Here is a 12,726-nt window from a genome sequence, read left to right as displayed (position 1 = left end):
AAACTCATCGCTCTGCAACCTCATTTTCTTCAACTACATAAAATGAGGAAGTCCAACTGTCTTCTCGAGGGTCTTTCTCAAAAGCCTGCTCCAATTAAAAAATGAAGAAAGAAGATTCAAGATCTACTATCAGAGCCTAACTTCCTGCTGGCGGGAACTTCCCATCATCAGGCTGTAAGTTTCAAATCTGACGAGGAACACTGTCCAGGATCATTGGGCTTATTCATTTTATTCTACGCTTTTCCCAGAAGCTTTTAGGGCAGCACATCCATCAGCTACCTGTAGGAATATCTGTAGAAAAGAAGCCCAAAAAACCCTTTCTTTTCCTTTGTCATAATCCCACGTCCAACCCTCGTCTCCCTGGAAGCCCTCAACTGGCCCAAATACAAATGCCGCTGCAGTCGGCCTTCCGAGGCTGATGCTGACCCCAGGGACTAGCGTTCTGGGGGCAAAGATGCCCTAGAGCCGCACAGGGCGCTGGGACAAAGAATAAAACAGGTTCGGTGACTGGGAGTCAGACCGCCTAGGTTCAAACAAATACCTGCCCCTTACGGTCTGTGTGCCTTTGACCGTGTCACTCCACCTCTGGGCCTTCGAGTCCGCTGTAAAAAGAGGGAAAGCATCGTACATACTTCATCGGGGCATTTCGGGAGTAAAGAAGAGACACACAAGTTGCTCCGCACACTGCCTGGCACACAGCGAGGGCTTGGAAAAATGTTAGCTATTATCATCACTCAATACCCATGAACTCGCTGCTCCCCCCTTACTCCTTGTAAAACCTAGGAGCAGCACTTCTGCTTCTCGAGACGAGAAATTCTCATCGCACTTTCGTGTCCCCCACCCAAAGAAAAGCCTCCTCTGGTCTGGGTTAAGCTGGAGACCCCGCCAGGGGAGGAAGGACTCGGCTGGCGCGCGGAGAGGGGCGGGGGGGCAGGCGGGAAAAGCTACCGAGCCGGCCGCGCGGGGCCCCAGGCCCCCGAGATCACCCTGGGGCCCCGGGCGGCGGCCGCGGCTCGCTCTCGCTCGCCGTGGCCTTTGGGCGCGGCACGCGCAAGCGGCGGACGCGGACACGGCCACGCGCGCCGGGCCGGTGGGGGCGGGGGGCGAAGAGCCTCCGCGCGCCCGTGCGTCCGCCGCGCGCCTGCGGCCGTTGCGGCGGGGGGGGGGGGGGGACGGGAAGCGCGCCTCGCGCGGTCGCCGTTAGGACTTCTTCTCACCACAGCCCCAGCTCGTCCTCGTCCTCCCGGGGCCGCCCAGCCCCGCCCACACCTCGGCGTACCTGCACGGCTGAGCGGGAGAGGAACAAGCTCTGCTCCACAGCACAGCAAAAAGCAAAAAACCCCTCACGCAACTGCGTCCGCACACACGCGTGTTCCGTCGCCGGGCTATATAAGGGCGATTCAGCCTAACTTGTTGAGGCCAGGTCGGGCACTCTGGTGACCAATCCCGACTGCGCACCCTGGGCTCTTCGAACAGCAATTGGGTACTGACTCAGGATGAAGGCGTGGCTCTTGATTGGCTTTGACTCATGCCTATGAGACTGTGAGGAGCTCGTTTCCCTAGTAACGGATTGGCACTAAGAGAGACCAATAACTGAAAGGTACGGTGGGAAGGCGGGTGGGAAGTTCTTTGACCGATATCCACGGTAGCCAATAAATATGTGAGGGTGCTCCCATTCGTTACAAAGTCTTCCCCAGGGCGGAGATCCGCTTTCCATGCAGGAGCGGTTGCTCCACAAGGTGGGGCCCGTGTACTTTGGGGAAGTAAACCCCAAGCAACTAGGAGGTGGGCGCCAGGGTGGCCAAGGAAGCCCACCAATCACAGCGCGGGAAGGAGCTGATTGACGCAGGGGTTGGACCGCACCGAGGAGACCTGGCCCCGGGTACGCCGTGCCCTCTGGGGCGGTTCTGAGACTCTCTGGGCTCCGGTTTCTGTCCTTTTTTCTTTCTTCACTTCTTGGGTGCGGTCCCTGAGGCCCCCCTCTCCCGCCTTTTCCTCATAGTTTGGTACCAGGGGAGCCAGGTGGTAAAGTTTCCCGTTGTTTGGTTGTTTTGTTTTGTTTTTCTTCCTTATACCAACTTTTTTATTTCCATGAGGCCGCCTAAGGGCACTTGCTGGCTCCCACCATTAGTCAGCACTCTTGTGGAACAACTGTTCAAGGAAAGCCAGAGGAGAAAGTAACTCCCGTTGTGTACCTAAGATCCTGTAAAAAGGTCGCAGGTGAAAACCGTTGAGTTTGAGGACACCAATTTCTATCCTGCTGTTCTCGGCAAGTGCTGCGGCTTGTCGGCTGGTGGGTGTTCACCGAGGAATGGGAGTTTGTAAATTCTCCTATGGGCTTGGGCCTGCCTGCAATATCCTGGGCGTCACCACCATTGTCATTCAGATTTACAGTTGCTTTGGATGTGAGGGCTTATTTCTTCAGGTCATTGCGTCTTTAAAAGGTAGCTTGTCAGACTCTTATGTGGGGACTGACTTGTTGGCTCAGTGGTTAAGACACGGGTTCGAGCCCTGGTCCGGGAAGATCACATGCTGCGGAGCAACTAAGCCCGTGTGCCACAGCTACTGAGCCCACGTGCCTAGAGCCTGTGCTGCCTAACAAGAGAAGCCACCGCAATGAGAAGCCCGCTCACCGCAACAAAAACCCAACGCAGCCAAAAATAAAAATAAATTTATATTAAAAAAAAAAAAAAAAACTCCTATATGGACACCCCGAAGCTTTCCCGAAACACTTCAGGGGCTAAGTGGCACTCCAGCCGGGTCCTGTCCACGACTCTTACTGTTTTGTTGGGCCTTCTGTTGATCACATGAGCATTTTATATGGAAATACAGAGACCGCCTCTGTCGGTTCTCCTTCCAGGCATGTGACCCTGCGGAAGGGGCTCTCGTTGTTTTGCAAATTTGGAAATGAAGCACGTGAGGCCTCTCTGTTGGGGACGAAGGAGCGCAGGCAGCAGCCTGGTGGGGTCGGAGGTGCGGCTCCAGGAGCGAAGTGGGAGCGTCCCTCTGGCCCCCCAAGCCCCTCTCCCGCACTGGCCTCGCTCAGTAAGCATTTATTGAGCTCCAGGGACTGGGGTCAGAGATGACCGAGATGCTGTCCCTGCCCGCTGTCACCCATTCAACAAACCGTGCCTCTGCGCCGTGCCGGGAGCTCCCAAAACTGGGGAACGGGCGTGTGGGGCTATGGGGGCACCGGAGGGAACTCGGCTCAGAGGAGAGAAGCTGCTAGAGGTTTTCTGGAGTAAGGAACCTCCAGGATCACGTTAGCCTTGCTAAGGAATTTGGACTTTATTCTGAGGGGGTTGGAGAGCCCCTGAAAGGTTTCTTAAAGGGTGAACTAAGAAATTTGCATTTTACAACACGACTTTACAAATTGAAACGCTAAGGAGAGCAGATTGGCAACACTTCAAATTCACAGATTGGTAATTTAACCCAGGTGGCCTGTGATGGGGGTCAAGGCTATTCTTAATCACATTTGGAGGGAATTTTAAGTGATAACAGCTCTTTTTGTAGGGCTGTTTGGCAGTCTGTTAAAATTGTGTATATCTCCCTTCTTGCTTGATAGCCATGTGTTGTTTTTTTTTACCAAGAGACATGTACTACGCGTTCATTACAGCACTGTCAGCTTTGTTATGATATTTAAAAACAAAACCTAATTGCTCATCAATTTGCAAACTGATTAACCGGTAATATGCCCATAGTATAGACTACTATGCAGCAGTTTAAAAGAGAATGAGGTCGGGCTTCCCTGGTGGCGCAGTGGTTGAGAATCTGCCTGCCAATGCAGGGGACACGGGTTCGAGCCCTGGTCCGGGAAGATCTCACATGCTGCAGAGCAACTAAGCCCGTGTGCCACAACTACTGAGCCCACGTGCCACAACTACTGAAGCCCACATGCCTAGAGCCCGTGCTCCACAACAAGAGAAGCCACCGCAATGAGAAGCCCGCGCACCACAACAAAGAGTAGCCCTCGCACAGAAACGAAGACCCAACGCAGCCAAATAAATAAATAAATAATAATTAAAGGTGCTAATAATTAAAAAAAAAAGAGAGAATGAGGTCGAACTATACTGATATGAGCCTGTCTCCAGTTGTTAATTGGATTGTTAACTGACAAAAATCAAGTTCAACAAAACATACAGTGAATTCCCATTTATGTTAAAAACGAAAAACCAAAACGCCTGATTTCTGTATGTTAAAATAGGTATGTAAGTGCACCTGGTAAGAATTCTAAATTTAAAACAAGCCATTCCCCCTAGGGATTCCCCTAGGGTGGGAGCAACAAGGATAATATATTATTGGAAAGTTTTACAGTGAGACTGTGTTCATGTACTGTGTTGTCTCTGTGTTGCTATAGTTATCCATGCACAATCCTGTATCGTTTTGCTGTCTAATAGTGGGTAGGAAGAAAGGAAGAGGAAATGGATTACCAGAGTGAGAATGTGGACAAGACCCTTCAGGTAGCTGTGACTGTCTTCCACAGGAGAGAACAAGTTGGCATCTTCCTGTGGTCATTTACCTCAGGATACAGATGCTGGATACTTAGTAAATGTTCAGTGAGTAATTTACCACCATGGATGTGTCTGAAGCGCTTTTTCTCAAGATGGAGGAGATTTTGCCCCCAGGAGACATATGATCTTTTCACAACTAGGTAGAGAGGCTACTGGCATCTAATGGATGGAGGCCTGGGAAGCCCAGGAGAGCCCCCATGATGAAGGGGGCCAAATTAATAGTGCCAGCGGTGAGAACCCTGATGTAGTCACCTAAGGGAGAGTACCCGGCCTCCTACTAGTCTTTCTACTGGCAAACAAATTCTGCAAACCCCTCCAGAACACAACTTCACCCTTTTGTTTCTGCCAATTCTCCCCAAAGCTCTGAGAATGGGGGTGGAAATGAAACGGAGCGAGACTCTGTGGGGCCCTTCCTGGTACAAATCCTTTCCATGTCCCGTTTCTTATTTGCTGGAAAAAGACTTCTGCCTCCTTGACCTTCCTTGAGTTCCAAAGGGGAGGTTCAAACAGTTGCTAGTCAGGGAAGGGAGGGAATGCAGAGACAAAGGAGGAGAAGTCAAGAAACAATAGTGCAACCTTGGGCCAGGGTCTTAGTTCTTCCTGAAGGAAGATACATAACAATATCTTTGAGTTCTTCTGCAGGAACTAAGGCCCCGGCCCAGGTGGAGGATGATAACTTCAGGCTGAGCACAAGATTTCTGGAACCGGGACTTCCCTCGTGGTCCAGTGGTAAAGAATCCACCTTCCAGTGCAGGGGCCGCGGTTCGATCCCCGGTCGGGGAATTGAGATCCCATATGCTGCGGGGCAACTAAGCCCGAGAGCCACAACTATTGAGCTTGTACGCCTCAGTGAGAGAGCCCACATGCCGCAAACTACAGAGCCCATGCGCCCTGGAGCCCGCGCACCACAACTAGAGAGAGAAGAAACCCGCATGCCACAACTAGAGAAACCTGCACGCCACAACGAAGAGCCCAGGCACGCCCAGGCACCGTAAGGATGCATGCCTCAACTAAGTAAGAACAAACCCTCCCGTTACCTCACTACCAAGCCAATCAGAAGAAAGTCACACACTCTACAGCCCTCAAACCAAATTTTGCCTGTAAAAATTTCTCCCTGAAAACCGTCAGAGTTCGGTGGTTTTTGAGCCTGAGTCACCCATTCTCCTTGCATGGCCCTGCAGTAAACCTTTCTCTGCTCCAAACTCTGATGTTTCAGTTTGTTTAGCCTCACTGTGCATCTGGCACACGAACTTGTGTTTAGTAGCAGAAAAAAGCATGGGCAAGACCCCAGAAAATACACTTTTGTGGAGAGAATGGATGGGTGGTGTATTAGGTAAGGAATGCTCCTAAGAATATCACCTGAATCAGTATTTCCCAAACGAAGCTAATCACTCAGGAAGGGTGATTAAAAATATGTGCCTGTATGTACCTTTAACTGTTAAACTTCTACCTATGAACAAAGACCCAGTGTAATATTATTCATTGAAGCACACTGCTTGCAGTAGAGACAGGAAACAACCCAAATGTCGAGCTATATCGGACTGGGTAGTTACAATACGACAATACAGTGCACTCTTGAAACCGTGCAACTCAGATTGGGACTTGAGCCCATGGTCTTTTAACTGAGATCACACACCTGTTCTCAGGACTTAATGAAACTCAGGTTCTCCATGTCTCGTCACAGAAAGAGTTCAGTGAGAGACAAAGTGATAGGTAAGAAGTGGGGTTATTTAGAGAGAAACACTCCACAGAGTGTGGGCCATCTCAGAAGGTGAGAAAGGCACCAGGGTATGCGGTTGTCAGTTTTTATAGGGGTGGGTAATTTCATAGGCTAATGAGTGGGAGGATTATTCCAGCTATTTTGAGGAAGGGGTGGGGATTTCCAGAAGTTGGGCCACCACCCACTTTTCAACCTTTAGGGTCAGCCTTGGAACTGTCATGGCACCTGTGGGTGTGTCATTTAGCTTGCTGATGTATTACAATGAGCGTATACTGAGGCTCAAGGTTTAGTGGAAAGTCGGCTCAGCTCGTCCGCCATCTTGGACCTATTTGGTTCTAATCAGTTTATGTCATGTCCTTGGGCTATGTCATTCTTCTAAAGGTTGTGCCCTGCCCCCTTCCCTCCTGTTTCACTCTTACAGTGGACTGTCATGCAAACATAGAGAAAATGAGGCAGATCTATGTGTATAGTTATAAAGATCTCCAAGAGATATCAATAAATGAAGATAGGAAGAAAAGAAAACAGGGGAGGGGGCCATTATTAATGGGGCAATTATTTCTATTGATACTCTGTATTGCTACAGTTATCCATGCACAATCCTGTATGGTTTTGCTGTACATGCACAGGTAATACCCGGAAGGAGTCATAAGAAATTGTCAATGATTGCTAACAGGGAGATGAATTGGACCTGGGTTGGAGAAAGGCTTAGTTTTCATTCATTGAAAGTACCCTTTGGTACTTTATAATTTTTTTAAACATGTGCATGTATTTTTCAAAAATTCAATGTTAAGTATAGATTTTAATAGTGATATGAGGGACTACACATATGAAAACTTTGATCTTTAAAACAAACAGATGGAATACTACATTACCCCTTTAGGTATATGAGGGCTTTTGGATATGAGGCATTAAAGTTTTAATCTGCCTCCCTCCCAGACTGCTAACCTCTTTTCCTTTTTCTCCTTACCTTACAAAAATCGTACAACGATCCAAAGAGACCCTTTACTGGCTTAGAAATGCATGCCTAATTGGATCCCTCTCTCCTTTGGCATTGACTGTCTGCAAACACATCACCTCCTCAAACTCTGACCAGTGCCTCAGCCAGGCACCCTGCTAATGTTCTCTACAAAGATCATTTCATTTAATAGTCACAACAACCCTATTTCCCATTTCTCAGAAACAGGCTCAGAGGGAGTAAGCAACTTGCCCAAGGTCACACAGCGAGAGCTAGAAAGTAGGACTCTCTGACTTCAAGTCCATGTTCTTTTACCCACTTGTCAGTACTGCCCAGGGCAGGATAAGACAGCCCCAAGTAGAGAAAAGGGGCAGGACCTCCTCAGAAACCCCTGAGAGGCTGGGATTTTCTTTCATTCTCTCAGGCACGGCACCAGGTATTGCTGCAGAGACAGCTTTCCGGGTGGTTTGAGAATTGAATCCATGGCAAATCCTGGTAATCTGCAGCCAAAGCTCTTTGCAAAAGAGCACACTCCAGTACCATCTACAGACCTAGGTGTCCTCACTTCCTGTGGCTTAGAAGAGGGACAAAAACTTGAAGTCTAAATAACGTAGCATGTATCAAGCACCTACTATATGATAGGCATGGTGCTCTAGGCACCATGTTTGAGTCCCTCCTCACAAAAACTCTTCAATAACTTCATAAAATATTAACTCCACTTTACAGCAGTAGAAACTATGGCTCAGAAAGGTTAAATGACTCGCCCAAGGTCACATAGCTTGGAAGTGGCAGAGCTGGTATTCAAATTCAGGATAATAGCACTCTAAATCCAAAGCCCAATAAGGAAAAAGGGAACAATAATAAAATACATACAATAGCTCATCTAATCCGCAAACTGCTCACTTTAACACAGGGGGAAACCAAGGCAAAAAGAAGTTGAATAACTGTTCACTCGTCAAATTGAGAAAATGATAATTTGCTAAAATCAAATGTTGACAAGAGTGTGGAAAAGTAGTTATTCTCATATACTACTAGTAGAAAGTATAAATTAGCATAACCATTCCAAGCGCTATTTGAATGTACCCGTTAAAATTAAAATCCATACACTCTATGACCCAGAGATTATGCTTTTTTATATCCCTTCTGAAGAAACACTCCCACATGTATACAGTGAGCAAAGATGTTCATTATAGCGTTGTTTGTAATATTGAAAAATAATCCAAACATCTCTCAATAAGGGAATATCTAAATTTACAATAATAAATCCATACTAGAGAATTTTATGCAGTAATTTTAAAGATTGAGCTGGTTTATAATATGTGTATATATGTGTGTTTATACACATAGAGATTGATATTTTAAGTATATATTGCAATATTATATAGCATAAATCTCCAGAGCATATTCATTAAAAAGAGCATCTTACGAATTATGTACAGTATGTCACATATGCTTAAAAAATCCCAACTATTATTTGCATGTGTTTGTCAGTGTTGGTAAATGCATAGGTAAATATCTGGAAAGATGTAGAGCAATCTGATAATAGTTACTACCTCTATGGAAGACAGTGACCTAAGAGTTTGAAGGAAACTTTTACTTTATCTGTATTATTTTAAAATTCTTTTACATTAAGAAACTTTTCATATATTGTGTAATTTAAAAAATAACTTGTCATAACCCTAAGAGTAGCTTCTGAGTGCTTTTGTGTACCAGGCAGTGAACTGAGTATTTTGTGAGCGTTGTCTTATTTTTCACAACTGCACTATGAAGAAGATAGGTCTAATTATTATCTTTATCTTACAGGGAAATAAACTGAGGTTTGAAGAGGTTAATTGTCCAAAACAGCCAGGAATTGAACACAGGTTTGTCTGGATTATCTCACTGAACACAGCTTTAAATCCTGGAAGTCTAGAGTAGTTTGGCAGAAAATAAAGGAACAAAAGGACGGTGTGACAAATGTCCTCTGACCTTTGGCTGTAGTGCTGGGAGTCCACTAAGGCATGCTGGGGACTGTGGTGACCCAGAGAGTTCGTGTCTTGTCTAAACAGTCCCTAGCAGTCATTAGTGTTGTTTTCTGACAATGCTGTTTCTCCTCCTTCCAGGTGCCTGGCAAGATTATACTTTCCTGTCGCCTTTAAAGACAGGCATGAATGGGAATTCCCTGGTGGTCCAGTGGTTAGGACTCCACACTTTCATTGCCGGGTGTGTGGGTTCAATCCCTGGTCAGGGAACCAAGATCCCACAAGCTGAGCAGCGTGGCCAAAAAAATAATAATAATTAAAAAAAAAAAATAGGCATGACCATGTGCTCTGCTTTGACCAAAACAATGTGAGCAGAAGTGACACAGATCTCTTCCAGGCAGTCTTTGGAGCTGGTGATTATTTTGCCAAGGTCTTCCCTCCCCACCCCACCCCAATATTCAATGTTGTCCCATATGAATAGTCTCTCTCGACGTGGATCCCTGGGCAAAAACAATTTGCGCAGAGCCATTCCTCCAAGGTGCCCAACCTGCAGTGGGCATATGGCATGAGGAAGAAATAAATCTGTTGTTTCAAGCCATTGAGGTTTGGGGATTGTTTGTTACCACAGCATTACCTGACCTATCCTGCCTATTATAGATAGGTTTCCAGATCTTCCAGTTTTTCAGGAGATACTAAAAATCTGGGTCATCACGTGACATCACTCAGCATTCTTTTTTTTCTTAACATTTTATCAATGGTATAAAAATGTTTTGCTCTTAATCATTGTTGCTTTTGTTGTGGTCATCCATGTACAATGCTTGGTGTCAGTCTATTTATCTCTTGTAAAAATAAAATACAGTGTGTGTGTGTGAAAAAAAAAAAAAAAAAAAACCTTTGGGGGAATGCTTGTGTACTGTTAGTGGGGAGGTAAATTAGTGCAGCTACTATGGAAAACAGTATGGAGATTCCTCAAAACATTAAAAATAGAACTACCATATGATCCAGCAATTCCACTTCTGGATATTTATTCAAAGAAAATAAAAACACTAACTTGAAAAGATGTATGCACTCCTATGTTCATTACAGCATTATTTACAATAGCTAAAATATGGAAACAACCTAAGTGGTGTGTACATCAATGGATAAATGAAAAAAGAAAATGTTATATACATATATACATATATATATATATATATATATCAATGTTATTCATTCATAAAAAAGAATTTATTCTTGACATTTATAACAACATGAATGGACCTTGAGGGCATTATGGTAAATGAAATGTCAGACAGAAAATGACAAATAAATACTGTACGATCTCACTTACATGTGAAATCTAAAGAAAAAAAAAAGATACAGAAAACAGCTTAATGGTTGCCAGAGACTGGATAGGCAAAATGGGTGAAGAAGGTCAAAAAGTACAAACTCCCAGTTATAAAATAAGAGTCATAGGGGTGTAATGTACAGCATGGTGACTATAGTTAATAATACTTTATTGTATATTTGAAAGTTGCTAAGAAAGTAAACCTTAAAAGTTCTCATTGCAAGATAAAAATTTGTAACTATGTATGGTGAAGGATGTTGACTTATTGTAGTGACCATTCATAATATCTAAAAATATTGAATCATTATGTTGTACATCTGAAATTAATATAATGTTTTATTTTGATCATACTTCAATTTAAAAAATAAAGTAATTATGAAACTTTAAAAAAAAAATGTTTTGCTCTCACTTTAAAAAATGCAATGAAATATTCTTTCTAAGAGTACTATAACTAAATTCATTCTTTTTTTAAACATTATTTGGAATTTTAATTTTTTAAATGCTTTTCTTAGTTCTTGTAATAAAGAAGCAACTAATTTCACATGCCATTCTACAAGTAGATTTGTTTTTAATTGTGGTAAAACATACAGAACATAAAATTTACCAATCTAACCATTTCTAAGTGTACAATTCAATGGCATGTAGTACACTCACAATGTTGTGCAACCACACTCAATGTTCTTAAATGTTAACTACTCTAAAAAAATATTTTGAATACTTTAGGAACTGAATAAAATATGTCTACAGGCCAGATTGAGCCAGTTTGCAACCCTGCCAGATGCTGTGCTCCCTCTCCCAAGCCTGCAGCCCAAGCTCCCTTGGCTTTGTAGCCCGTCTCTTCTCATGCCTGGGCTTCTCTGCAGGCCCTTTCAGATCAGAACCTTTGATCTTAGGTTAAGGGTTCCTCAGTGGATAAAGCAGTGAAGCAGCTAGTGCATACCTGTATTATAACACAGAAAATAAACACTTGTTCTCCTGGAGGGAGTAGGCAGCAGCTATAAAGGCCTCTCTTTCCAAAGCTTAACTGGAAAGCATCCACCAGCATCCACCAAAGGGTCACTCCAGTAGGTGGAGCCTAGAGGTAGGGCATCCCTGGAAGAAGGCTCCAGTCGCTGTCGGAGAACCCACCACTACACATGACCATAGTCTTTCCCAGGCCCACTGGCTTAGTGATGAAATGACTTACCCACGTGGACAAGGCCAGTAGTGAGACTGCTGCTGGGTATTCTGGAACTCAGAATTCCTGAACTCTGCTTTTTAAAAATAGTTTCCCCTGTGTTTCTATTAATACACATTCACTCTTGAAAATATGACAAAGTTTTTAAAAGGAAATAAAAATGATCTATAATATTGGAAAGGGTAAGAATAATACACAGAGATCTGGAGATGGGAAAAATGTAGTTAATAAAACTTTGAGAGGCAATCTGGCTATAGCAAAATTAAAAATGAATAGCAATTTCACATCTAGGAATTCTATACAAAATTTTAAGCAAAGATGTGTGTACATGGATAGTCATTACATCACTGTTATCAGCAATAAAAGATTGGAAGCAACCTATATGTCCAATGGTAAGGGACTGTATCTGGAATGTGTCAGCGGGAAGTCTTAGTACTAGTAGCTAAAAATAAAGGTGGGCTTACATTTTTGACATAACAAGTCTGGAGGCCCAAGCTGCAGCTGGCATCAGTTCAGTGACCACACAGTCAGAACTAGATTCTCTTGACATTTCCCTCATGGTTGCAAGATGGTGCACTTGTGCTCTAGATATCTTATCAGCATTCTAGGAAGGAAAGGAAAAGGAGTGGTATCTGTTCCCTTTATGAGGAAAGCAAGAGCTTTCCCAGAAGCCTCCCAGCAGTCTGCTTTTGACTCACTGGCCTAAGTCATATCATGTGGGCGCACTTGGCTGCAAGAGAGGATGGGAAAGCAAGTGTTTAGGGATTCCAGCCTCTACAGTAGCTAGAGTAAAACGACTGGGAATGAGTGCTGGATTAACCAACCAAAGGTTTCTGCCATAGGGACTGGCTAAATAAATTATGGTACAACTGAATAGTAGAACACCATGTAGTGCTAAAAGGAATGAAGGGAATTGACGTGTACTAGTAAAGAACAATCTCTAAGATATTTTGTAAAGTGAGAAAAGCAAGGGGCAAAACTGTATATAGTATGCCTTTTGTTTAAAAGAGGGGATTAGGGTAGGACGGAGACTGACTTTTCCCTCTGTATCTTTCTGTATTATTTGAAATTTTAA

General features: G+C 44.4%; 1 protein-coding gene and 1 long non-coding RNA gene across 5 annotated transcripts in view; one reads left to right on the top strand and one right to left on the bottom strand.

Annotated features, from left to right (window-relative positions):
- The window catches only part of G3BP1 (G3BP stress granule assembly factor 1), a 31,566-nt gene extending 30,142 nt beyond the window's left edge, over nucleotides 1-1,424 (bottom strand). The window contains exon 1 of the mRNA XM_082379125.1: nucleotides 1,280-1,424. The gene's annotated coding sequence lies outside the window, so the exon portion shown is untranslated. The remainder of the gene's footprint in view (nucleotides 1-1,279) is intronic.
- A 464-nt stretch (nucleotides 1,425-1,888) lies between these two features.
- Nucleotides 1,889-10,037, top strand: LOC309622891. 4 transcript variants are annotated; one of them, XR_014241192.1, is made up of 4 exons: nucleotides 3,429-3,737; nucleotides 4,060-4,556; nucleotides 5,154-9,048; nucleotides 9,289-10,037. It is a non-coding gene; the product is annotated as an uncharacterized lncRNA (long non-coding RNA). The 4 variants fall into 4 exon arrangements; XR_014241193.1 differs by lacking the exons at nucleotides 3,429-3,737; nucleotides 9,289-10,037 and adding an exon at nucleotides 1,889-2,293 and having other exon boundaries at nucleotides 4,398-4,556; nucleotides 5,154-5,719; XR_014241194.1 differs by lacking the exons at nucleotides 3,429-3,737; nucleotides 9,289-10,037 and adding an exon at nucleotides 1,889-2,293 and having other exon boundaries at nucleotides 4,358-4,556; nucleotides 5,154-5,719.
- Nucleotides 10,038-12,726: the final 2,689 nt, after the last annotated feature.

The sequence above is a fragment of the Balaenoptera borealis genome (genome assembly GCF_965194805.1).
Source record: "Balaenoptera borealis genome assembly, chromosome: 2".
NCBI lineage: Eukaryota > Metazoa > Chordata > Mammalia > Artiodactyla > Balaenopteridae > Balaenoptera > Balaenoptera borealis.
Note: the sequence above shows the minus strand (reverse complement) of the source record. Positions and strands in the feature narration are given on the sequence as shown.